General features: G+C 33.2%; 1 long non-coding RNA gene across 1 annotated transcript in view; it reads right to left on the bottom strand.

Moving 5' to 3' along the window:
- Window positions 1-3,664: 3,664 nt before the first annotated feature.
- The window catches only part of LOC140433250 (uncharacterized), a 111,477-nt gene continuing 89,735 nt past the window's right edge, over window positions 3,665-25,406 (bottom strand). Inside the window, exons 2-4 of the long non-coding RNA XR_011949899.1 lie at window positions 24,746-24,952; window positions 8,534-8,682; window positions 3,665-4,061 (exon numbers count right to left, since the gene is read on the bottom strand). This is a non-coding gene — a long non-coding RNA (uncharacterized lncRNA). The remainder of the gene's footprint in view (window positions 4,062-8,533; window positions 8,683-24,745; window positions 24,953-25,406) is intronic.

Consider the following 25,406-nt stretch of genomic DNA (forward strand, 5'->3'; position numbering starts at 1 on the left):
TTGAACCGACGGATCAAGTTGAAATTTATCTCACATAAAATATGCACACGGCTAATTTGAAACATTTAATATCATAATTTATTGGTGATCTTACTTTACCTAACAAGTTTGATGTAGTATAGCTGGAGGATTATTTGCTCATGGGGGGCTATTTACATTTGCCACAATTTCGATTTTTTTGTCAATCAAAGAATTTAGTATTTATTTTGAAATTTGATATATTTTATGGAAAGTAGAGAAGATTGTGTATTATTGGTTCAGTTTTCTTTTTACCACTGTAGTATAGTTAATGTATGGTACAAAATAGGGTTACAGAAGAGAAAGTAAAACAAAAGAAAATTATTTATAAATAAAAAAGCATTTTCTTAAGCATGTCCCAAAAGGTATGGTAGATAGGTATGGATAACTTTGCGTTTAAAACTATCAACCAATTTTGCTTTTTAGTGAATATAAATCAAACCGTGATTTTTAAATACCGTTATGTTGGTGCCAGAACGTGTGGAATTATTAGTTTAAATAATTTATAAACTAAAAATAATATTGCGACAGAAGTTCATATTAACATATTGTACTTATGAAGTATATTCGGGGCTAAAGCATTTGCGAACAGTTCCTCAATTTTTAGGAAATGCCATTTTAAACCGAACAGAAAATTTCCAAACTTCTTGTGTGTTCGGTCGATCTTCCTGCTAAAATATCTTATACTGAAGCAGTTACACAAGCATTTAGATAAACAAGGTGTAGGTTCCAGTGGTTCCAATATGATCCTTAAAGAACTATTGATCGTGTACAGATCAATAGTTCTTGAAGGATCATATTGAATATTAGTAAGAGTATTTCTGTGTCTGATTGACTTAAAGAAAGCATTTGATAGAGTAAGATTCAAAGATTTAATCCATCTTCTGTATAATAGAGAAGTTCCCCTAAATATTATAAAAACTATCGAAACCATCTACCAAAAGAACGAAATGAAAGTCAGAATAGATGGACAAATTACAGTTTCTATAGAAATAGGCAGCGGAATAAGATAGGGGGACTCATTGAATCGTATGCTCTTCAATTTAATCATGGATGAAATCATCAAAAGCGTTAACAAAGGAAGAGGATACAGAATGGGAAACAAAGAAATAAAAATACTTTGTTACGCAGACGACGCAATATTGATAGCTCAATATGAAGATAGTCTGCAAAGACTGCTGCACAGATTTAAAAAAAGTGCAAAAGAAGTTAATATGACAATCTCATCTCAGAAAACTAAAACAATAGTAATCAGCAAATAACCAACCAGATGTAAAATAGAAATTGATGGCATCAGTATTGAATAAGTAATGGAAATAAAATACATTGGAATTAGACTGTCCAGCTATGGAGACCTGGACAAAGACGTAAGCGATCAAGTACAAAAATCCAATAGACTGGCAGGATGCCTTAATAACACTCTATGGAGAAACAGACACATTAAAACTGAGATGAAGTCAGGAATTTACAAAGCCAGTATAGGCCCAATAATGGCATATGCCTGCAAGATAATTGTAGTTTTCAACTTGTTCTAAAGTTTTACCGTTAATTGTCAGGCTTTCATCATTATTTTGGGTTTTTGATATCCTCATAAATTTCTTGATATTTATTGATAATCCATATTCTTCTCCATACTCAACTATCTTATTCATTAGCTTTTGGAGGTTGCGGAGGTTGTCTGCTATTATGACAGTATCGTCCGCATATCTAATGTTGTTAATAGGTGTTCCACTGACATTTATTTCTGCTGTTTCTCCCTCAAGAGCCCTTTTCATAATTTCTTCATAGTATGCATTGAATAGTAGTGGTGACAGTACACATCCCTGTCGCACTCCTCTTTTAATTTCGAATTCTTCTGATGTGTGTTCATTAATGCGTATGTGTGCCTGCTGTTTAGAGTATAGATTTGTTATAACTCGAAGGTCATTGTATTGTAATTGTTTAGCTCTTTGTGACTGACTTTATCGAAAGCCTTGTTGTAATCTATGAAACAGAGGTACATATCTTCGTTCACATCTAAGCATCTCTGGATTAATACGTTGAATGCAAAGAGAGCTTCACGGGTACCTATGCCTCTACGGAATCCAAATTGGATTGCTTCAATATCCATATCAAGTATTTGGTAAATGCGTTTATGGATGATTTTTAAAAACATTTTAAGAGTGTGAGACATTCTTTTTTGGGAGACAAATAAATGTTGAGATCAACCATTTATTGGGTATATCACCCGACTGATAAATTTCATTAAAGAGCTTTAAGAGGACATCCAAGTACACATTTTCTATTATTTTAAGGATATCAATAGGCAGTTAATCTGGTCCCGGGCTATTTCAGTTTCTGGTGTTCTTTAGTGCATACAATATTTCTTCCTTTCTACTTTTCCATACTTATTTCTCTGTCCTCGAAAGATACTCGTATGTTTTGTAGGTTTTTTCTTTCGTCGTCGAAGAGCTCTTCCATATACTTTTTCCATCGTTTTAGCTTTTCGTCAGTCGTTATCATAGTACAATTTTCCATTTTTATCTAAAAGAGTTGTTTTGTGGTTTCTTTTTTGCAGCCCTGCCATTTCTTTAACCTTTTTATGTAGGTTGAATAGGTCGTGTTTGTTCTTCTATAGATCTTCTATCTTTTTACATTTTTCCTCGTAGCAAGTTTGTTTTGCCTCTCTTATCATGTTTCTGATTTCATTGTTAATGATTTTGTAATTGTGACTGTCTTTCTTCTTGGCTTGTCTTCTTTGGTTCATACTGCGTAGTATTTTGTCAGTTATCCAGTTGTCTCTCGTTCTTGATCGCCGCTGTTATACTGGCATAAATTTGCATAGACTTCTATCTAGTACCAAGCACATTGCGGCTGTAAATTTATTTTTCGATTCATAGGTGTAGCTCTGGACGACTTAAATATGATACTGGAATAACTTTTAGAAGAGATTTGCTTCTGGTCATCACAGATCCACATGTTATAAGAATAAACCAGTAACGATTGAAACACAAACGATAATCGAAAAAACAGAAAACGATGTGTGGGTTGTTGCCAGAAAGAGTAAGAAATTTATAAAAAGTCTAAAGTAGCAGCAAAAATGACTAATCTAGTTCCTACTATTTGTAATAGTTGCCCAACGAGGGTGGTTAACGTTACCGAAGAGAGTTTAACGAAGAGAGTTTTTAACGGTAGAAGCCAGGTAGAAGCTCTTGTAAGAGTGAGACGTCGCTTCTCTCAAATTCATGATCTTAGAGGAAAGTGCTATCAAACTGAGTAGAAGAATTTTAGTAGGACAGCAAGTTCCAGGAAATATATATCATGGGGAGCTAAAGTCTTCAAGTTAGAGACTATCCAATGAAGACCTTGTAAGATTATAGAAACAGAAAGAAGAAAACTAACGAAGATCTAGTATATACATATTGTATTTCGGTAAGTGTCGACTCGTTACCGAATGTTGGCTATTCTTACTTTATTGACAGTCGTGTGGTAAATAGATATTGGTAAAGTACTACTATATAATGTTAAATCGTCTAGCTTAAATAATTAGCAGCCGCTGTACAGGAATGAATATATAATAACAAAGTAAGAAGAATAAGACCAAGTCATATTAAAGGCAATAGAAGACTATTGTGATAATAACTTGTGACCGTGTTTGTATACAAATTTCATTTTAATTAAAGTAAAGTAAACCGGCGCCGTTAGCGGTGTTCTTCCAGTTCCTAGAAAAATTACGAGCCAACCTCCTCTTCTCTTTTAATATTAAAATTTGAGGCTTCGGGAAAAGGAACATCACGAGTCACGTATTTGCGGTCTGGGACAAACGAACCATGTTTAACTTAGCAGAGACATCTTGATTCAATTTAACGACGAACAGCGAAATTGCTTTCCTGGAAACTTCGCTCTTGCAGAAACTCCCTCCAAGAGTCAATTTCCTCGAGCGGTTTTATTCGAGGAAGGCCTTTTCTGGCCCGACCATCCTTTTGCGAAGTTTCTCTCGAGGGTTACGTTGTTACAGTGTCGGCACGAGAATCTTTTTTGAAGGATTGCTCATGCAATTTTACCTGTAAATTAAAAAAATATAATTATAATTAAATTATTTCTGAAAAGCCTTTAATTTACAATATTGTACCTAAAACAAAATTTTCCACACTTTATAGTGCAAAATTTTGCAATAAAACTATTTTGCAATGAAATTTAACAATCAAGAAATGATCAAAAGTACAGAAAAAAAAGAAAAGAAAAAAAAGAATATAAGTTGTATTATCAAGATTCTTTTGGGGGTTTTTAATAACTAGCTGAAAACTTTTATATACTTTCTGAAACAGCAGAATAAAAATGTATTCCTTGGTAACTTGGTAGTAACTAATAATAAGAAATTAATTGGTACTGTAGCATGTATTTAGGTAGCTTTAGAGTTTTTTAGGAAGCTTAGTTTTTAGGGAGTTAATATCAATATCTGTATCGAAGGGCTGTACCAACTGAGAATATTGATATGAATGAAAAACAAGATATGGTTATTGTTCATAATTAGCATGGGAAAATGGCAACTTCCATACAAATGGGATGTCCCATCCAACAGAGATGGTTGCAACACAGGGTCACATAGGGAGAAATCTATTGGGGATTTATCGCCAGTGGAAATATTCTTCTTCTTCTTCTTGTAGTTCCTTCTCCTATCGGAGGTTGGATATCATCACAGCTATCCGTACCTTATTGGCGGCTGCTCTGAAAAGATCTACTGAGCTGCAACTATATCACTCTCTTGGGTTTCTTAACCAGGGAATTCTTCGTCTTCCTATGGATCCGTTAAGCTTGATTTTACTTTGCATTATGAGCCTTAATATCTCATATTTCGCACCTCTGGTAATGTGACCTATATTTTCTAGATTTCTTGTTTTGATGTGCTTTATGACCTCTCGATTTCTTTGTAGCCTTCTTAACACTTCTGCATTTGTAACTCGTTGGGTCCATGGTATTTTTAAAATCTTTCTATAGCACCACATCTCAAATGATTCCAACTTCTTTATATTGTCCACTTTTAGTGTCCAGCTTTCCATTCCATACAACAAAGTCGAGAACACGTAGCATCTTAAGGCTCTTATCCTCAGCTCCAGAGGAAGGTCTCGATTAACAAACATTGTTTTCATTTGTGTAAATGCTTGTCTTGCAATTTCAATGCGTGTCCTTATTTCTCTACCTTGGTCATTGTTTTCATTTACCCAGGTTCCCAGATGTTTGTAGTTATTCACTCTTTCTACTTATTTTCCCTCGATATCTAGCCATCCTACTGTATGTTGCTTAGAAATAATCATGCACTTGGTTTTCTTAACATTCATTTGTAGTCCATATTTTATACTGACTTGATGTAATTTATTTACTAATCGTTTAGTGCACTAAGTGCTTCTAGACTGTCTGACGACACAGCGGTATCGTCTGCAAATCTTATGTTCTTCAAGATTTTTCTGTTTATTGATATACTCTGTTTTTTCTCTAATATTGCTTCCTTAAAAATAGATTCGCTGTACAGAATGAATAACAATTAGACCAGCACCCAACCCTGTCTAACGCCTCTTTTGATTTCTATAGTTTCTGTATCGACATTTTCGATTTTAACCTTTGCTTTTTGATTCCAGTACAGATTGACAATAACCCGTGTATCTCGACTATTCACATTCTTTTCTTTTAACAGTTTTACGAGTTTCTGATGTCGTACTCTATCAAAAACCTTTTGATAATCTATAAAGCAGACATAGCGATCCTGGTTCATATCGAGTTGTCTTTGCGCGAGAACGTTAAACGCGAACAGGGCCTCTCTCGTATCTAGTCCTCCTCTGAATCGAAACAGGGTGTCCTCTATATCTTATTCTATTTTTTTGTATAGTCTTCCATGTATTATTTTGAGAAATATCTTAAGTGTGTGGCTTATTAAGGAAATTGTCAGTACTGGGAGCATTCTGTCGCATGTACTGACTTTGGTAGTGTTACAAACGTGGACAGCAACCAATCTTCGCGTATTACTCCTGTTGTATATACTTTGTTGAACAGATCTAAAAGTACATGTAGTGTTTCTTCGTCAATGCATTTAATTAGCTCAGTGGGTATCTGATCTGGGCCTACTGATTTTGCGGTCTTTGCATTTCTAACTGCCTGTTCTAATTCGCACATTATTACTTTCAATCCTGTTTGTTCCTGTGATTCTTCTTGTATCATTCTATCATTGTCGAATAGTTTCATTATGTGTTCTTGCCAAATCTTACTTTATCTCTGATGTCTGTAATGAGTTTACTATTATTATCTTTGACTATCCCATAGGGTGCTCGCTTTTTGGTATTTGTTAGTTCTTTTATTTTTTTATACATATTAAAGCTGTCATATTTTCTGTCATACTCTACTTTGTAGTTCTTGATATTTTGGCTCATTTCTCCCTTTGGCTTTTCTCCTTTCTTTCATTAATGCTAGAATTTCTGAAGTCATCCACAGACTGTTTTTTATTTGTCGTTTTAGGCTTTAAATTTTCTTCTGCAGCCTTAAGTAAAGCCTTCTGAGTATTGATTCACTTTTCATTGATATCTTCTGATTTTAAGATTTCTTCTCCTACTTCTGTTAGATTTGAGTTGACTTGTTGGATCACTTTTTAATGTATTTCTCGTTTTCTTAATTTTGTATAGCCAAACGTTGGTTTGTTTTTAGGTATTACAATATTTTTGAGTTTCACGTGCATTCTAACTATCTTTTACTGCTTTAGTTGAATTTTTGTACCTATTTTTGACTAATATATAGTCTATTTGATTTCTGACTATGCGGTCTTTGTTGTCTGCAGGAGATCTCCAAGTGTATAATCTTCTGTCGGTAGTTGGAACATTGTGTTCATTATTGTAAAATGTTCATTTTGACAAAAATCACCAAGTAAAAGAAAATCCACAGGTAAAAGGAATCCACAAGGAAATATTATAGTTGCTAACAAATTATTGCAGAAAACCTTATCTTAAGCTTGTTACAAAGTCATCTGTAATTGAGTAGTTCTTAAATTTTGAAAGATATCTACCATAAAAAATAGACCAAAATAAAGGACTATTTATTTATGGTTATATCTGCTACACCTACTTTTGTTAGTATTCCTATCAAATAGAAACGACTTAATAATGACATGCAGCTAACAAATTCTACAATAATTTGGTGGCGACTGTAAATCTTGTGATTGTTCCATCATTAAGAATATTCATATTAGAATCAGTAACAATTTGTTTAATTTTACGTCCCAAGGAATCTGTTTTTTTGCCTCCAAAGTATATTGTGGGCAATATAATCGCCTAAAATAATTCCCAAATTCTAGAGGCTCTGAGATGCTCTGAACGCCACATTCTGGGAAAGGCCCGATGGCAGAAGGTCAGTTGGTCGCCCAAGAAAGAGATGGAAGGACGCAGTAGCCAGTGATCTACGTAAAATGGGAATACAGCAATGGGAAATAGCTGCTCAGAACGGACAACAATTGATTGATTTTGACTGATATCATTCATTTCAACGTTATCTGGCTGGATAGAAGTATGTGTGGGATTTGAATCTAATGGAGGAATACTGGTAGTTTCTTCCGACAGTGAACTAGTCGATTGTTGTGGATATTATGAAAAATAAATAACTGGCTGAATATCTGTTAGGTATATTCAGATCACAATTTTGAGTACAATTTGTTTGAGAAGTAGGCGCTGTATTTTCGATAGATATTTGTGTGTTTGTGTTATTCGTGCACTGTGATGTTAGATGTCATTAGTGTTTGCAAATATAGCATGACTGTTTAAGAGCAATGTAAGTCTAACTTCGGAAGCTCAAGCTTAAATAAAGGGTTAGTTGTTCCTATTCTTAGAAAATCCATTGTTATTTGATGAATTCCCATATTTTGTAGTTCAGCTTCTGTAATACTGTGAGGTATCGTTATTCGTTGGGAAGAGATTAGAAACTGTCTGTCTTTCTCTTGGTGTCACCAATTTCCTAGTTTGGATACGTTCTTGATTGATTGTTCCATTATCTGTTCCTAAAAATTCTACGACTGTTTCTTCAGTAGTCAAATATATGCAAATACGATCAATTAAAATTCTGGAAATGGCAAAAATTTTATTAGGATCGATTTTAGTAACTACGACATTTAAAAAATCTTCAATTTTAGTATTTGGGAGTGATTTATACAAAATGGCTTGTTTTTTGCTTGGAATTTTTTTGTTAGATTGGTTCACAGCAGTGGAGTGTAATGTTATTGTGTTGGAGATGGAGCAGTAACATGTTGAGAATTATTAAGTCCAGAAATTGGGTCTATGTATAATAATAATAATGGCATATTGTATTAATAAAAAGGTAGTCTGACTTACAGTCTAATCCCAAAATTGGATAGAACATTATGTAATAAACTAATATATCAAATTTGATAATTTTCGAATTAGTAAAAACAACCAAATCTTGATTAAAACTACAGGTTGATCGAAACACTGTTTATTAGTTAAGAAACCACTTACAAAAAAGTATAGTATATTAATCATCTTACCGTCAGTTTGATGGAAACCCTTATATTGATGTTAATATTATAAAGATTAATTATTTTTTGAACGCTGCTCCTATATTGATCCAGTTAGTTCGTTTTAGATGTCTTATATTGTCGTGCTCAACCTATTGATTCTAGGAAATATCGAAGACCTAAAAATAATATCAGTTAAAATATCAATTTATTGACTGCTTTTATTTTTTAACATTCATATTCGTTATCATAGGCATACTTAATATTACTATATACTTTCAAAGAATTGAGTGTGTCCATTTTCTTTATGTGGACTTCATTATATTTACGTTTTCTTTGTTGTTTACTGTTTTCTTTGTTGTCAATAAATCTTTATAATAGTTATTTGATTATATTTTTTAGTTTTGAATAACCCTTACAATTAGTACAAAATTATTTTTTAAGTAGCTATAATAGTAGTATTAGTAGTAGATATCTGTAGATCGGTACCATGACGATGTGGAGTACATTATATGTGTTGCTTGGTTAAGGTCTATATTGGGCGCTACTATTTTCGTTCTCAAAGTCAGTGGAGTTCGGACAATCACGTAGTCAGTGTTGAGTCACTTCTGCGGATATGTGCCTGGCTTGTGTTTCTTATATTTGGTTTGTTGGTAATGTTTTTTCACAATTTTGATCGTTACAACAGCAAGTAAAAAACGTAAAGCGGATTAATTTTCGTGGTTTCTGAAGGACGAGCGGATATAGCGAATTTAAAAAGAAACCTATGTGCCTCATTTTCAATGAATCTGTAGCCAAGAAATTTAAACTCCTGCGACACTTTATGACAAAGTTTAATAAGACCACTCAAGGAACTATGACCAAAAAAAACTACAGCAAAGGCAGGAGCTCCTCGTAAAAACCTGTCAGGTCAGCAAGATAGGTTTAAAAAAGAAAGCTATTCTCAAAAGCTCTACACATGCCAGTTACGTTGTAGCATACGATATTGCAAAAATTAACAAAGTATTGTCAGATGACGAATTTTTAAAAAATGTTTGTTTCAAGTATGTGACCTTTTGTGTCCTAAAGAAAGAAGGATTTTGAGAGAGTAAGTTTTTCTCAAAAACAATGATTGCTAAAATAGAAGTAGTTTGTCTCACAACTAGAGTCAAAGATAGGAGAATTTAAATTCAGTTCTTTGCTGTAGATGAAAGTATGAACAAAACTGATACATTTGAGGTACTGATATCTGTAAGACAAGTTATGTCAAATTATGTAATGGATTCGACCTTTACTTGTTGGAGGTTTATTGTATCAAGCAATAAAACTCTGAGAACTTTTGTTTTTGACAGCTGTTTCGGCTGAGTGCTTTTCTAAATTGAGCCATATTTGTTATGCGTCGAATACTTTATAGTCTTTAACTATATAAGTTGATGAGGGGAGAACTGTTTGTCTCAAGTCGGTCATTCAGAATTGTATCTGTATTTTTTAATTTGGTAATTCCCATGGATTGTAATAATAATAGCTTAAGGCCTTTATTTTGACTGTGAAGAATTTGAAATTGATTATTAAAAGAATGATTATGATGTAGAAAGTGAAGTACGTAAGTAGAATCTGTTTTTCTATTATTGAAACCCTTTTTGTGTTCTGCCATTCATTTGTTAAAAGTTTTACCCGTTTAGCCGATGAAGTATCAACATGTAAATTTGTATACTTTACTGTGTAAGAGTTTTTTCTTTTGACTCTTGTGGTTCTTAATAGATTTGCGTTTGTCATTCTGTCTTATTAATAAAAACTTCTGTATTACTAAAGAATAAGCTTGCATGCATTGATAGAGGAAATGACAAAAGGATCAGATATTTTTTTAGAAACTAGTCAAAAAATCCTTTACTCATTTTCCAAAACTATACAGCAAAAAAGAGCTAAATATTTTTAGCATGCCATTTAGTGTGGATTGTGAATCAGTTAAACCAGAACTCGAAAACTCGAACTGGTTGAGTTATAATGTGACACTGAATTGGATGGGAACCCTAGAGAAGTAGCCAGGTACTAGCTTACCAAGCCGCAGGGGCCGGTTTCGCACTGATCTATTTCTGAACGTTTCTAATATTGAGTTCTATAAGTCCCTGTCAAAATCAAGTTTCTCTAACACAATATCTCACGTTCAGAACATGATTACGAAGTTTTCACCTTCAATCAATGTTTTCTAATATGAAGCTTTGCAAAAGCAAAGTTAGAAACAGCTTGATTGACCACCATTTAGTTTAAATACATACTATGAATCAGCTCATCTCAGTTTTTACCAGATTATGAAAAACTTCTAAAAGCTCAGTTTCAGTTTAATCTGTCACACCTTCGTAGTCTTCTAAAAAATAATAAAGTTTTGTAATTTTTTTTCACTTTTTTTCACAATTGTAGCATATAATGGAACTTGTGTGTAATATAAAAATAACTTTTATCCCTTATAAAAATTATTTTATATTTTAGAAAATTTCTTATTTTATTTGGTTTAAAAAAATATTTCGTTTCCATTTATCCGCCACTGCTTTGGACAAGGATGGGGCGTTTTGCAGATAAGAAACAGAAACTGTCTCTCATTTTATTCTCCATCTAGAGGTTAAACTGCAGACATAAAATACACGAAATACTGGCTACTGTATACTTTTCAAAGAGATAAACACATTTTTTCGAGCGTAATCAATAATTAAAGTAGAATATTGGCACAGCGATCCAATATCATCAATTTTGCGTAAGTGGACGATTGTGGAATGGACGTTGGTACTCGTAATGCCAGTTTTATTGAACCAGGTGTATTGCTATCTTAAATGATAATAATAATGCCTTAGCGATACCTTAAATACTACAATTATGTATAATTTAAAACATTAAATAAGTATTTGTATAATAAGATACTAATAACTGTTTTTATAAAAGATTCGCTCTATCTGAATGGCTTATTAACTTGTAATGTACTAAAAGTAAAATATCAATGTAATCTTTCCTGTAGTTTTAAGGAAAGGGCATAATACTATTAACCACAGGAACTCATATACTTACCCCACACAGAGACAAAAAAGAAGAATCTGAGAGGCATTTACAGTCAACACAAGTAGATATACATTACAGAGATTCTGAAAATGCTCTGTCATCAGAGCGGCATATGAGACATAAAGAGGTTGAAATACGTATAAGCGGCTTGCCGCTGCCCTGCATCGAAATAAAAATCTTATACTGTCATTATGTTTTATTTCTTTACTCTGTTTGGAGTACCAGAATCTGAATTCACTACGAATTTTGACCATGGTGAACGGCATGTGGAATGCATATTTTAGGTTCCCTTGCCGACTAATTTATCAATCTATCTGCTTTGCAACTTGTAGAAAGCATAGTGGTAAAGATTTGAATTTAGTTTCGCCAAGTAGGAAATCGTATGATTTCTCTTATTACTGAGAAAAATATATGGACCTACAGGAGATGGTATAACTGGACAATATCAAATTAAAACCAATGAAGAATTGTAAAGTATGTCTAACCAATCAAGCATAAAATCAACGATATAAAAGCTTAAAATCTTAGGTTGGCAGGACATATGCAGAGATACCATACTGATATGGGACGAGATTCTAGTTGACAAGACTCTTAAGTAGACCTAGACTCATGAGATCGATGTGTAGAGATTAAGTTTTAAAAGATGTAAATGCTACGCGAATACAGGATTAAAAAGAAGATATAATGTGGCATAGTAGATGGAGGAAAATTGTACGGGCAGAAATTTGGAGAGGTACAAATAGGTAGATCTTTGAAGTGGTTATCCAAAACGGCTTCAAAATAAAACATAGTATAAAAACTTCTTTTTGTAAAATATATAAAGGAGTGTAGCCACATAATATATTGAATAATGAAATATATCACGTATACATTATATGCTGAAGACATGCTTTTCATCTACTGAACACACATGAAGAAGAATTTATAGAAATTATTACCAACTTTTCCCGAAGAGTTGGAATCTATGGTTATTGTTTAAGAGGCCATCGTTTAGCAATTTATTATTAAATGATCAATGTATAATTTTTTAGTATTATTTCTGCCAGTAGGACTGTAATTCGTAGAGACTCATAGTTCAGTGGCTTATCAAGCAGGACGGGCCGGGTTCAACTACGGCAGACACCAGAAACTTTTTAATTACTGATTTATCTCAGCTACCAATTTCCTTTGGAGGGTATGTAAAGCAGAAAAGCTGTCGGTTCAGCTCCGTAAGTAGTCCTGTATAATAAAAATCTGATTACACGAATATGTAGGAAAATTTATAATAAACTAATAACCTATCTTCGGAAAGTTTGCTTCCATTCTAATTATCTTTAATTATCATCTGATATTTTTTGTTTTAAATTACGTAGCTGTACTATTCTTGTATACCTTATGGTAGTTTCTTGAATCTTTCTCTAATTTATGAATTGCACAAGTCCGTATTGCATTAAACAATATAGCGGATTTTAATTTTACTACTGTTTATTACTGTTGTAATTCCACCTCTATTGTCTCTAGTAATTCTTCGTTTCATTTATTTAAACACTTATAAATCTCAACTAGAAAATTAAATGCCAACTGTTGTTATCATTTTTGTGGTCTTCATAATGAACAACAGTAGAGAATTGCTTAGATAATTATCTATTGTTCTATATTATTCTCACTTACTTCAACTAAAGTAACCACTTTGTCTTCACCATGTAATTGCAAAGTACGTGATTTATCTAGTATCACATTTTTTCAGTTCTTGTTCGTCCCATACAGAAATAAGTTGGTAAAATATATTGATATTGTGGGGTTATATTTGGCTGTGTGAACTCAAATAGGTATTTCTATATTTACCTATTGAATCAACTGTTACTTTACCGTTATTCTAGCATCTTAACGCCTTTTGCTAAAAACCAATGAATTTCCTTCATCAAGCATTAAATGCAAACCTTGATGAACCTTAGGGGATGGAGAAACAGAAAAGTCTGAACGGAGGTTCGTTATTTCCTGACCATGACTTTTAAATAAGTTTTTGTTTTAATTTCCTTGTGTTTTCGGTCTGGGATTAATAAAACAATTGTTCAAACGTTTCGGCGAATCGCCATTGGCAATGGACAGTTTATTAAATAGTGGAACTTACACTATATACATGTTCTACAATTACTAAACAACTAAGGCTATAGTTAAAATGGTACAAGAACAGTCGAATTCTTTAAGAACATTGGAGCGTGAGCCTTATTTCTATGTAAGATATACGTTTCTGCCATTGTCCATTTCAGTGCCAATTTCATTATGTTGATACCATCTTTAATGCCGGTCTTATTATGGATACAGATTTATTGCTTTTGAATATGTATAATCTACGGTGCACCTATATTCCTATATCTTAGATCCCTTAGTATAAGTAAATTTCCTTTTTAAGATCTGTATATTTTCAAATGGTAAAAAAATGGTTATTTTATAAAGACTGTTTTTCTATGGTTTTATTGTTCGCTTTATAATTTCGTATTGTATTCGCAGGTGCAATAATTCGGCTGTGTAAATATTAATGTTATTTACTAAACTCTAGGCCTACCAAAGGGCTAGGCCTAAAATACAATTAATACAAGTAATATATTGCTTAAATTCTACAAAACTTGTATTAACTGGGCTGGCTTCTTGTCCAAACATGCTCCTTGCCTACTAAATAGGCTTAGTATTCTCCTCCATTAATTCCTGTTTGTTGCTGATTCTTCCCAACCATCAATTCCCTCTTTTCTGATATCTGTACGCTATCAAACCATCCAACCAGGACCGGGACGCCGTCGTATCTCGTGGTTGAAAAATCTCCGACAATGGTTTGGGATGACCTCAGCGGAGCTGTTTCGCAGAGCAGTCAACAAAACCATGATAGCCTTGATGATCGCCAACATCCGGACCGGATAAGGCACTGAAGAAGAAGAATCAAACCATCTTTGTCTGGGTTGCCCTTTCCTTCTTTTCGTGATTAGGCCCCGTTTTAGAATCATTTTTGACACCTTTTTCCTTTCCATTCTCATCACGTATCCCATCCATCTCACTCTTTGTGCTTTTATGAACCGACCGATGCTTGGTTCGTTAAACAGTTCCTCTAGCTCCCTGTTTGTTCGTCGCACCTAACCTTCCACCATATTTTTGCCTCCATATATGCCTCTGAGAATTTTCCGTTCCCATCTTTCCAATATTTGCTTTTTTCATTGTCCATACTTCTCCACCATACGTCACTCTGGGGCTTATTACTATTTTATATATCCCTAGCTTTGTTTTTTTCTATACATATTTGGGTTTCATTATATTTCTTAGGCTTCCCATCTTTCTATTTTCGTTTGCCAATCTGGCATTCAGTTCCCATTCTTCCTGACCTTTCTCTTCGATAATAACCCCCAGATAATTAAAATGGATCACTCTCTCTTAATTATATTCTCTTGATTAATTAGATATAAAAGTAAACTGTCCCTCTTTTTTTGCTCTGTATTTCCTAGTATCATATACATTGACTTTTCGTGGTTTATTTCTAGGTCAAAAGATTTTGCCTCCTTTTATAATGTTTTTAAAACACTTTGTAATTCTTGTCTTGTTTTCGTTCGAATAGTAACGTCATCAGCGAAAGCCAGTTATTGATGTTCATTGTTGAAGATGGATCTGGTCTCCATACTACATGATTCTGTGTGCTATTCTGACTAACCTAATTAGTTTTGCGGGTATGCCCAAAGAACTCAATGCTTCACACATTTTATTCATTCTTATCCTATTATAAGCTTCTTTAAAATCTATGAACAATAAATGAAGGGTCACCTTATATTTATAGCAGGTAGTCTGGATTTCTTTTAGTGTAAAAATCTGATCTGATCTGTCACTTATCTATCAACTCTAAAACCGGCCAGATACTCAGCTAGCAGCAAATCTGTTGAGTCTTTCTCTTAGCATCCTGGCTAATATCTTCTAACAAGTATTCAACAGGGCAACACCTCTGTAATTTCCACATGCCAATATATCCCCCTTCTTGTATATGGGGCATAATAAAGCTTTGGTCCAAGTTTTGGGCATATTTTTCTCTTTCCATATCTTCTTGATAAGACTATACATTCTTTTTTGCAGTTCTTTCCCTTCATTCTTTAGCATTTCCGCTACTATTTTGTTTTCTCCCGACTTTTTGTTATTTTTGAGCTTACTAATTATATTTTTAATCTCTCCTGCACTAGGCAGTTCTATTATTATGCCATCATCCTGTATAAGGAAATTTTAATTCTTATCTCCATTTTGCCAATTCAGTAGTTCACTAAAATGAGTCTCCCATATACTTATAACTGATTCTTTTTCACTCATTAGTGTTGTATCTTCTTTTTTCATGTATAAATTGTAACTCTGGTGTGCTCTTTCAGTTAACTTCTTGATAAAACCGCCGTATTTCTTTTTTCTGAAATCTTTCGTCTATTTCTTGTATTATTTTTTCATTATATTCTCTTTCATTTCGTCTACATATCCTTCTCATTATTCGTCTTTGATCTTTGTAACCCTGGTTCATACCATCACTATTATTTGTTAGTGCCAATTGTCTTAATCTTTTCTTTTAATTTGCTATTTTAAGGCATTCATCATTAAATCAATTCTTCCCTCATTTGATTAGGCTCTTTTGTGGAACAATTTTATCATTTGCTGTAGTTATAGCCTCTTTTGTAGCTTGTCACACTTGCTCTATTCCTATACAAATGTTAATGTATTTGTACTATATATGATAGTCTTTAAAATCTGACTCGTGATACATCTGGTTGGTTTTTTTTATTGACAATAGTTTATAATAAACAACGAATCAAACAAATAACATTGAATCCTCTTAGTTAGATATGTTTTTACCTTCGTTTATTTTAGAGACTATCACAGATCGTCTATTGTATTTGTAGTGGTTATACTTATATTTGTTTCTTCGAATACTTTCCATAGATTGCTTTCCTGTACAGAGCCATAGAGTCTAGTTAGATCTACAAAAATTAAATGATATTTCTATGATACCTCGACCCTTTTTTTTTCATTATTTGGAACAAGGTGAATATTTTATCTATCGTTAACCTTCCTGCTTGGAATCCATTCTGTCCTTCTTCTTAATTGAGATTGTAGTCCTCACAAATAAGGATTTTTAATCAGTTAAAACTTATTCAAGTGCGGACAAGTGCAATTAAAATTAAAAAAGTATAGAATCGTTGAAGTTTTTGTATGTTGGTATGACTTTACTAAACCCCAGATTTATGCTGCATATAGTCATATCGGTTTTAAAATACATTTATAAATCAAAAGTTTGTTCTCCAGGCTAAGAATTGATTTTCGACTTACGTACCAATACATGTTCTTGTGGATTAAGCTGAGTTAAAGGTATTTTTTCCAGATATGGGTGCCCCAATTAAGTTTGCGATCCAAAAAATTCCCAGGTATTTAACGACGGTAGTAGTGTAGTGTTGTTTATAGAAGCTGGGTCGACACCTTTTTTAAAGTAAACGTTGAGTTTACTTTAAAACGTTTTAAAAGTATTTGTGTTGATTTTAAACTGTTGACTTGGAGTCGCCATAGTTTAAGCCAGCTCTCTAGTTAAAGCAGGTGTTTTTGCATTATCTGGGATGCTTCAATTACTGTAGAATTTGAAGCCATGCTAACTGTATCATCGGCATATCTAGCGATTGTTCTATTGTTGGTGGTTGGGAGATCTGATGTGTATATTAAGTAGGGTCCTAATATGCTTCCTTTTATTGACTCCAGAACATATTGGAAACAGGTTAGTGATTTCCTCACCTTTTTTGACTTGAAAAAATCGACCTGTCAGGTAGGGTTTTTAAAGGGAACTTATCTACTTCTTTTTCTGTATAAGCAATTCTGCTTGTTTATTGGCGGATTACCTCTATGGAAGGTTGTCGCTCCATCTTTTGCGAGATCGTCCGATACTTCTTCTGCCGATTGGTGACTTATCTTTTGCTATTTTGACGACATAGGTATTCCCCATTCTGCTTGTGGTTATTCCATTTTTTTCTATTGTGTGTCAATTTATTTATACACTGTATGTTACATTTTCTTCTGTCTTCACTTCTCTTTCGATCCCTCAGCGTATTTTCTGTAATTCTCTCAATACTGTCATCTCTGCCGATTTCAGTAGCCTTTGTGTTGTGACTGTGTCGGGTCTTATTTCTGAGGCATATGTCATTATTGGTCTTACAATGGCTTTATAAATTCTTGACTTCATCTCAGTGTTAATGTGTCTGTTTCGCTTTATAGTGCTATTAAGGCATCCTGCCAGTCTATTTGCTTTTTGTACAATGAACTTATGGGATGAGGAAATACGGATTTCATTTTTAATATAAGACCTACATACCATACTTTGTCGAATGTTTGAAAGACATCTTGAAATGTAACTTTCTATTGGAGTGGAAAATAACCTGTTTTTATTATTGAAATAAATATATAAGTATAACTGATAAAAACTTCGCCTTCTTTGAGTAGATTTTTTAGTATGAAACCAGAGATTATATCATATCCAGGCGACTATTTAATTTCCAGATTATCAATTACGTCTTTAATTTCAGATTGGTTACAGTTTTAATAGACGGATGCATTTGATATGGTGCAACTGAGACTTCCCTCTACTGCGGTTAAAATACTTCGCATAATGATTTTCAAAAGTACATTGTTATATTCATTTGTTCGTTTTGTTTAATTTTTTTTGTTAATTTCCACAGGGAATAATTTAAATATTTATTGATTTCATTGTCTTTATGTTATTTTTATGTTGGATCAATTTTCTTTTGAATAGTCTACAAGTCTATTAAGATTTGCTTTATTATCTGCATGCCTAGTGAGCTTCCACCTCATTCGCAGTTTTCTTTTTTTATTTATGCGAGCAGGATCATTATCAACGGGTATCTTAAAAAAACACCTTAATAATTATTAATTACTAAGGTGTAATACTAATAATTAATAATTATTAATGAGTTTATAATGGAAACATATTTCTAATTATAAAGAATAAGGTAGCGTTAATTTAAGAACTTTCGAGTTGTCCTTATTTAGATCCATTTATAAACTTTTTATATCCCTTATTAGTGGATACAACAAACACATTTTTTTATAAAAACATAAAGCAACAGCCGAAACCACTCTCACTTCTGCGTAAATATAATATTTTATTCAAACAGCCTCCCTGGTAGTAAAAAATAGGTACAGGATGTGTAGGTATGAATTTTTGAAAGCCCATAAACGGACGGGCTTGTCACTACCTTTCACCCTTTTTTTTCACAATTTTCGAAGAAAAACTTTCTGAAAGAGAAATTGCGTGGACAAAGACCGTCCAACGTTGCACAATATCACTTAAACGCTATATAATTGGGTCTCAGACTAAAAGGGTTAACTTTCACTTTAATTGGGGGTTGTATTTTATAGGCTATAATGTAGAGAATTTATTGCCGGACTTTTTACGACTTCTAAGGTATAGTATTTTAACTCTCTAGAGACTAAATCTAGTAGAGTTGTTATTTAAGTGTAATGCAATTGTAAATGTGACAACTTTAGCATTATGCTTTCTGATTTTTACCTTCAAATATGAAATGTTTATTTATTTTTTTTACTTTATTTTTTTTTATAAAAAAATTTAAATGAAGGATTTTCTTAACAGATAGTAACTGTAGCACTTACAGTTATAAACTGTTATTTTTAAATATTTGTTTTTCTTTATTATTCTTCCTAAATTTTCAATAATCAGGTTAGAACTCTCTTGGACCCTCTTTGGATTACAATTTTTGTTTCTATTTATCTTTTAATTTTTTGTCGTACTTTTAGTTTTAAATTCTATTCTCACGGTGAATTTTTAAGAGTTCTAATTAGAAGTCTAGAAGAACTTGACATATTTCAAATCTGAAAATTTTGAATATGGGGTTTTTGGATATGCCAAATAATTCTAAAATAAGAGTCTCACACTTCCGGACAACCTAGGAGCATACGGTCTGGGTACCGGAAACAATAGGGGAGACAGAGTGGTACAATTCTGCGTAGAGAACAACCTGTTAGTAGCCAACACCTTCTTCCAACAACATTCTAGAATGATATACGCTTGAAAATCACCTGCAGACAGAAAAGATAATATTGTTAGAAATCAAATTGACTTCATTTTCCTCGATAACAACTTCAAGAAGTACATAAAATCTACTAAAACATATCCTGGAGCTGACATTCACAGCGATCATAATCCAGTTATAACGGATTTTAGACTAAAAGTGTTTCTTAAAGTTAAAAGGGAAAAAAGGTCAAGAAAAATAGACATCTCATAACTGAAAAACCCTGAAAAGAAAAATGAAATAAGTATCAAGGTTGAGAAAGAAATAGAAACGCTAGAGAACTTGGTACAGACAAACGTTGAAGTAACATGGACTGCTCTAAAAGTATAAATAACAAAGGTACAAGAAGACGACATCGAGTTCACAAAAAACAAAAGAAAACACGAATGAATAACGCAAGAGATCATTATTAATGGATACAACAAACACATTTTTTTGCATAATGCAAGAGATCATGGACCTCATGGACGTCAGACGAAAACATAAAACAAACCCAATAAAATACAAACGAGTCAATAAAATCATTAGAAAAAAGTGCAGACAAGCTAAAGTAAACTGGATGTCAACCAAATGCCTAGAAATTGAACAACTTCAGAAAAGATACGACACCTTTAATGTGCATAAAAAAGTGAAAGAAATGACGGGTAGTTACAGAAAGAGACAAAAAACAATATTAAGAAATAATAATAACGAGACAATTATAGGTACAGAAGACAAACTGGAGAGATGAAAAAAATATATTCATACAATTTTTAACAATGATAGACCTTGTTCTCCACCATCCACGGATGATCGAATAAATGAAACACATCCAAAAATAACAAAAGAAGAAGTTATTTATGCAGTAAAAGCGCAAAAGAACGGAAATACGAAAAACGAAATACTTAAATTAATTGCAGACAACGAAACTAACCGCCTCGACGTAATAACAGCCCTATTCAATAACAGCAATATTTAATAAGATATATAACACAGGTCAAATACCATCACACTGGCTAAAATCAACATTCGTAGCATTATAAAAAAATCCAATGCCTTACACTGCGATGACTATAGAATATTAAGCATGATGTCTCATGTCCTTAAAACTTTTCTCAGAATCGTTCATATACGAATTTACAAGAAGTGTGAGTTTCAGATGAGTGACACTCAATTCGGATTTCTAAATGGATTGGGAATACGAGAAACTCTTTTTACCTTCAATGTGTGAACACAACGATGCTGAGACATGGATGTAGATGTATAGGCATGTTTTATTGATTATTGAAAAGCATTTGACTGCGTTAACCATCAAAATATGATCGAAATTCTGAGAACAACTGAAATTGACGAACAAGACTTGCGAATTATCTCAGAACTGTATTAACACCAAACGGCAACAATTGAAATAGAGCACACAACATCCAAAGATATACGAATCCGACGAGGAGTGCGACAAAGTTGCATCTTATCACCGCTATTATTTAATCTGTATTCGGAATCTATATTCAGAAATTACTATTTAAATGAGAATAAGCCATAATTAAAGGTTAAAGTAAGTTTATCAACGATTCAATTTCCAATTCGGAAATCGTTCTCAAAATACAAACATTAGTCATTATATTCAGAGAAGCATTAGACGAGGTTCAAGGTGAAATTAAGATTAACGGAATCAGCACAGACAACATCAGGTATGCTGATGATACCGTCTTAATAGCAAGCAACGCACAAGAACTACAAAATATAATAAATGCGGTAGTTCGTCATAGCGAAATGTTCGGTTTACATCTAAATGTGTCCAAATCTAAAATTCTAATATTTTCAAAGATACCAACAAACGTACATTTGTATGCCAAGGGACAAATAGTAGAACAGCTACCTTCTATAAAACATCTGGGAGCAAATATCAACAGCCAATGTAACCAAAACAAGAAATCCTATCAACAAGCGAGGAAAGCACTCATGAACATGAAAACATTATTTACAAGATCAGACCTTAGTCTAGAGCTCACAATTCGAATAATAGGATGTTAAGTTTTCTCTGTTTTGCTGTATGGCTGTGAAAGTTGGACAATGGACTCTGAAACAAAAAAAAGAATAGATGCCTTTGAAATGTATATATACAGACGGATGCTGACAATTCCATGGATACAAAAAGTTACCAACGGTGAGGTGAGGTACTTCGGGCATGCGTAAAAATACAATACTTGGGTCATGTGTTGAGAGGTGAAAAATATGAACTACTCCAAGTCATATTGGAAGGTAAAATGCAAGGCAAAAGATCAGTTGGAAGACGCCAGAACTCGTGGCTGAAAGACCTGAGGAGATCGTTTGACCGCTCATCGATAGAGATCTTTCGTACAGCAGTTTCCAGAGCTACAATTGCCATTTGGATCGCCATCCTTCAAAGGGAGACGGCACAACAAGAAGAACAACACTTCCGGATATACCGGAAGTTGACTACAACTTCCTTATTTTAAATCTATCTAACGCTGTGTATATTATTACGTATTTCACTAGAAAAATTCTTGAGAATTCTCTCAATATCAGATTATACTCCTTATACTGAGTGTTTTACGATATATGATCAATTTTATTTTGAAACAGTGTTCGATTTAACATCCTGTATTTTTATAGTACATAAGTACAATTTTTTTAATATTGTCTATTTTAACGTATGTCCTAAAAGTTTTGGCACAAACTATTTATCGGATTTTTTTTTAATGAAGAAATGAAATTTATTTAAACTCTGTCTAGTTATCATAAAATTATATCTTAATAACTAAAACTTAAACTATTGTATCGAATTATGTGGAGTGGACCATTCTGCTCTACCACACGTAAATTTCTTTGAACGTTTCTCGTGAGATGCGGGACGGAATTCAGATCATTTACTCTCAGTTTTTCGTAAAATTCCTCCTCTTAATTTTTCTTCATATTGGGCTTTCCAGACTTCGTGGTAAAGCTTCCTAGACACTAAAGCTCAAATATCCTCTATTAAACGAACCTGAGGAAGTTTGGACGAATATCGTTTTTACCCATCACGACAACACGACACCCATCAGTGTTGGGTATCGTTTGAGAAATGGCATGATGTTAGGTCTGGTCAAAACATAATAACGCCATTAGCATAATGTTCGTGGACAAATTGAAGCAATTTGGAGGTAGTTATTCAAAGCTTATTTTACTGTGGTCTAATAAAATAAAGATGCATACCAAACTTCGCGTATACAGAGCAATTGTAGAACCAATTACTACATATGGTACCGAATGTTGGACGATGACAAAGAATGAACGAGATAAAGTAGACGTTGTGGAAATGGATTATCTTAGAAGGTCATGTCGAGTATCGAGAATGGAAAGAATCAGGAATGAGGAAATACGAAACCGTACAGGAATTAGAGATACTCTTTCAGATAGAATACAAGGAAGGCAATTACAATGGTATGGTCACGTGATGAGAATGGAGGAGGAGCGGTGGCCAAAGAAAGCCTTAATGTATGTTCCGCCAGAAAGAAGGAAAAGGGGAAGACCACCAAATTCCTGGAGAAGAGAAATTACAAAAACAATGCAATCTAGAGGCTTAGAAGAGGGAGATTCGAGAGATAGGAAAAGATGGAGGCTGAAATGCGGGAAGCGGCAATCGCCGTAGGACCCCCGTTATATGATGATGATGATGATATTCAAAGCTTTATCCCTCATTCTTCCTACAAAAGGTTGGGATACACCCCTGGTCGGGATTTTATATGAAAATTTCGCTTTGTTTGTATTTAACATTTTCAGGGCATTCTTCTACATTATCCGTATAAAATTCATCGTTTTCCTTTATTTGAGAATTACTCAAAGTGAAATACTTTTCGTCACCTAAAATAATAATTTTTTCATTTGCAAAGTGTACCCGCCTCAGTTGACGATAGCATCTTGATACACGAAGGAGTTGAGCTTAAGAGTATTTGGGGCACTTACATCGCTTTCGATATTTAAGACTAAGACCATTCCTCCTTAATTCCAACGATATCATACTCTTAGACAGTTTTTCTTTGGCTAGATAGCCTCTTCTCACCAATCTCTCTGACTTCTACGCGTTAAATGCACGTGGTCTTCCACGTTTTGGAAGATTTAAAAATGGTATTTCCTGATTATACTCCGCTATTATTTTATACTTAAATGGTTCTACAGAAAATGTTTTCATTCTAGAATATTCGACATATTTATCTGACAGAGCTTTGGGTACCCGCCCAACCAACTTGTAGATACGTTTTCTTATTTCCAATTTATACGACTCTTAAAGCAAAAACTTTAAAATAAATTAATTTCAACTGACAGTAAACAAACTTTTGTTTCGAAAGGCAACTTGATATTATTTTGTTTTTGTTAATAATAAAGCTAATGGCACAACTTTTAGCACTTAAATGGATCACCCTATATATTATAACGTTATTAGAAAGAACTTTAATTGTTGTTTAAGTTTGGTTAACTACTTTCTATACCTAAATCTAACAGTTATGGATCGGTAACTCACCGAGAACTCCTTTCTTATTGAGCGCCCACCACAGAATCTCGTTAAGGAACTCTATCATATGCTTTCTCAATATCAATGAATACGACTATTTTTCCATCAGCTGCATCTGATGGAAAAAATTGCAACTGTTTTTGCCTTGTATAAAACCTTGCAGTTTCTGGTGTAAATATAATCTACATAATTCTTTAAATGTTTAATATTATTTTTGATTAAAACATTTGTGACTAGATTCTACTACGTACATGCTTGTAAAAAAAGTCAACTCAAACAAAACTATTTTTTTTTTGTATAACACCTGTGCGATGTTTGTATACTGCGATTGTCACAAATGACCAATTATCAGTTATTTTCTGACCTAACTTAATAAATAGCAAATACTTAAATCTAAGGACTTACCATATGGCTTACCTACTCTTATTTTATCTATCACCTAATGCATTATAACTAACATGCAATAACATCACAGCTCTATTAAATACATATAACAAAATTATGAATGATTATTTCAATATAAATGATGTAATTACGAAAGAGCATGCTCTAAAAAGAGTGCATGGTATTTATCAATAAATATAAATGTTATCAATCAATTTAGCAAACATAATTTTCCAGTGTTTTGTATGAAAACTAATTTACCTTTACAAAGCCCGTTATGAGGCCACAATGTCCTAATGAATGAGTCATTGGATATGTCCTTAAGGGCGAGTCACCTGAACGGTCTACACTTTTCCAATTCCCCGAGGGCGAAGTAAACCCATACAAGAGGTCATCCAGGAGATCTACAGATGTTCAAATGTTTGTATATTGAAGGGCGGAAAGAAGATGGCTTTACTACGGCTGTATCTGAAAATGAGAACAGGGACGGTTAGAAAAAATTCTGTAGAATTTTTATCTGTAGCTTTTTTTTAGAATGTTAATATTATTAATTAATAATAATAATAATTTGGGTTTGATGTTCTTTACAAAATAATTATTAAAGTTCAAAGTGTATTTATTTGAAGGTAAATAAAAGAGTGTACTATAAATATACTATAGTACACTCTAAGGACTATATAACCATCTGGTTACTAAGTCAAACTCTTAAATTTTTCTTGTAATTGTTCATGGAAGAATATATCTATTTTTTCTTCTTCAGCCTGTTTGCATCAATTCCTGGACAAAGGCCTCACCATGAGTCATCTATCTACCGTTCTTTTGGTCTTCACTCTTCCTTGTAAAACTACGACTCTGTTCGCGTGGTTTTCAATGTACGATTTCAAGGGAGTATATAAAAAAAAAAGTATAAACACTAGTCGAT

The sequence above is a fragment of the Diabrotica undecimpunctata genome, chromosome 2 (assembly GCF_040954645.1).
Source record: "Diabrotica undecimpunctata isolate CICGRU chromosome 2, icDiaUnde3, whole genome shotgun sequence".
Lineage (NCBI taxonomy): Eukaryota > Metazoa > Arthropoda > Insecta > Coleoptera > Chrysomelidae > Diabrotica > Diabrotica undecimpunctata.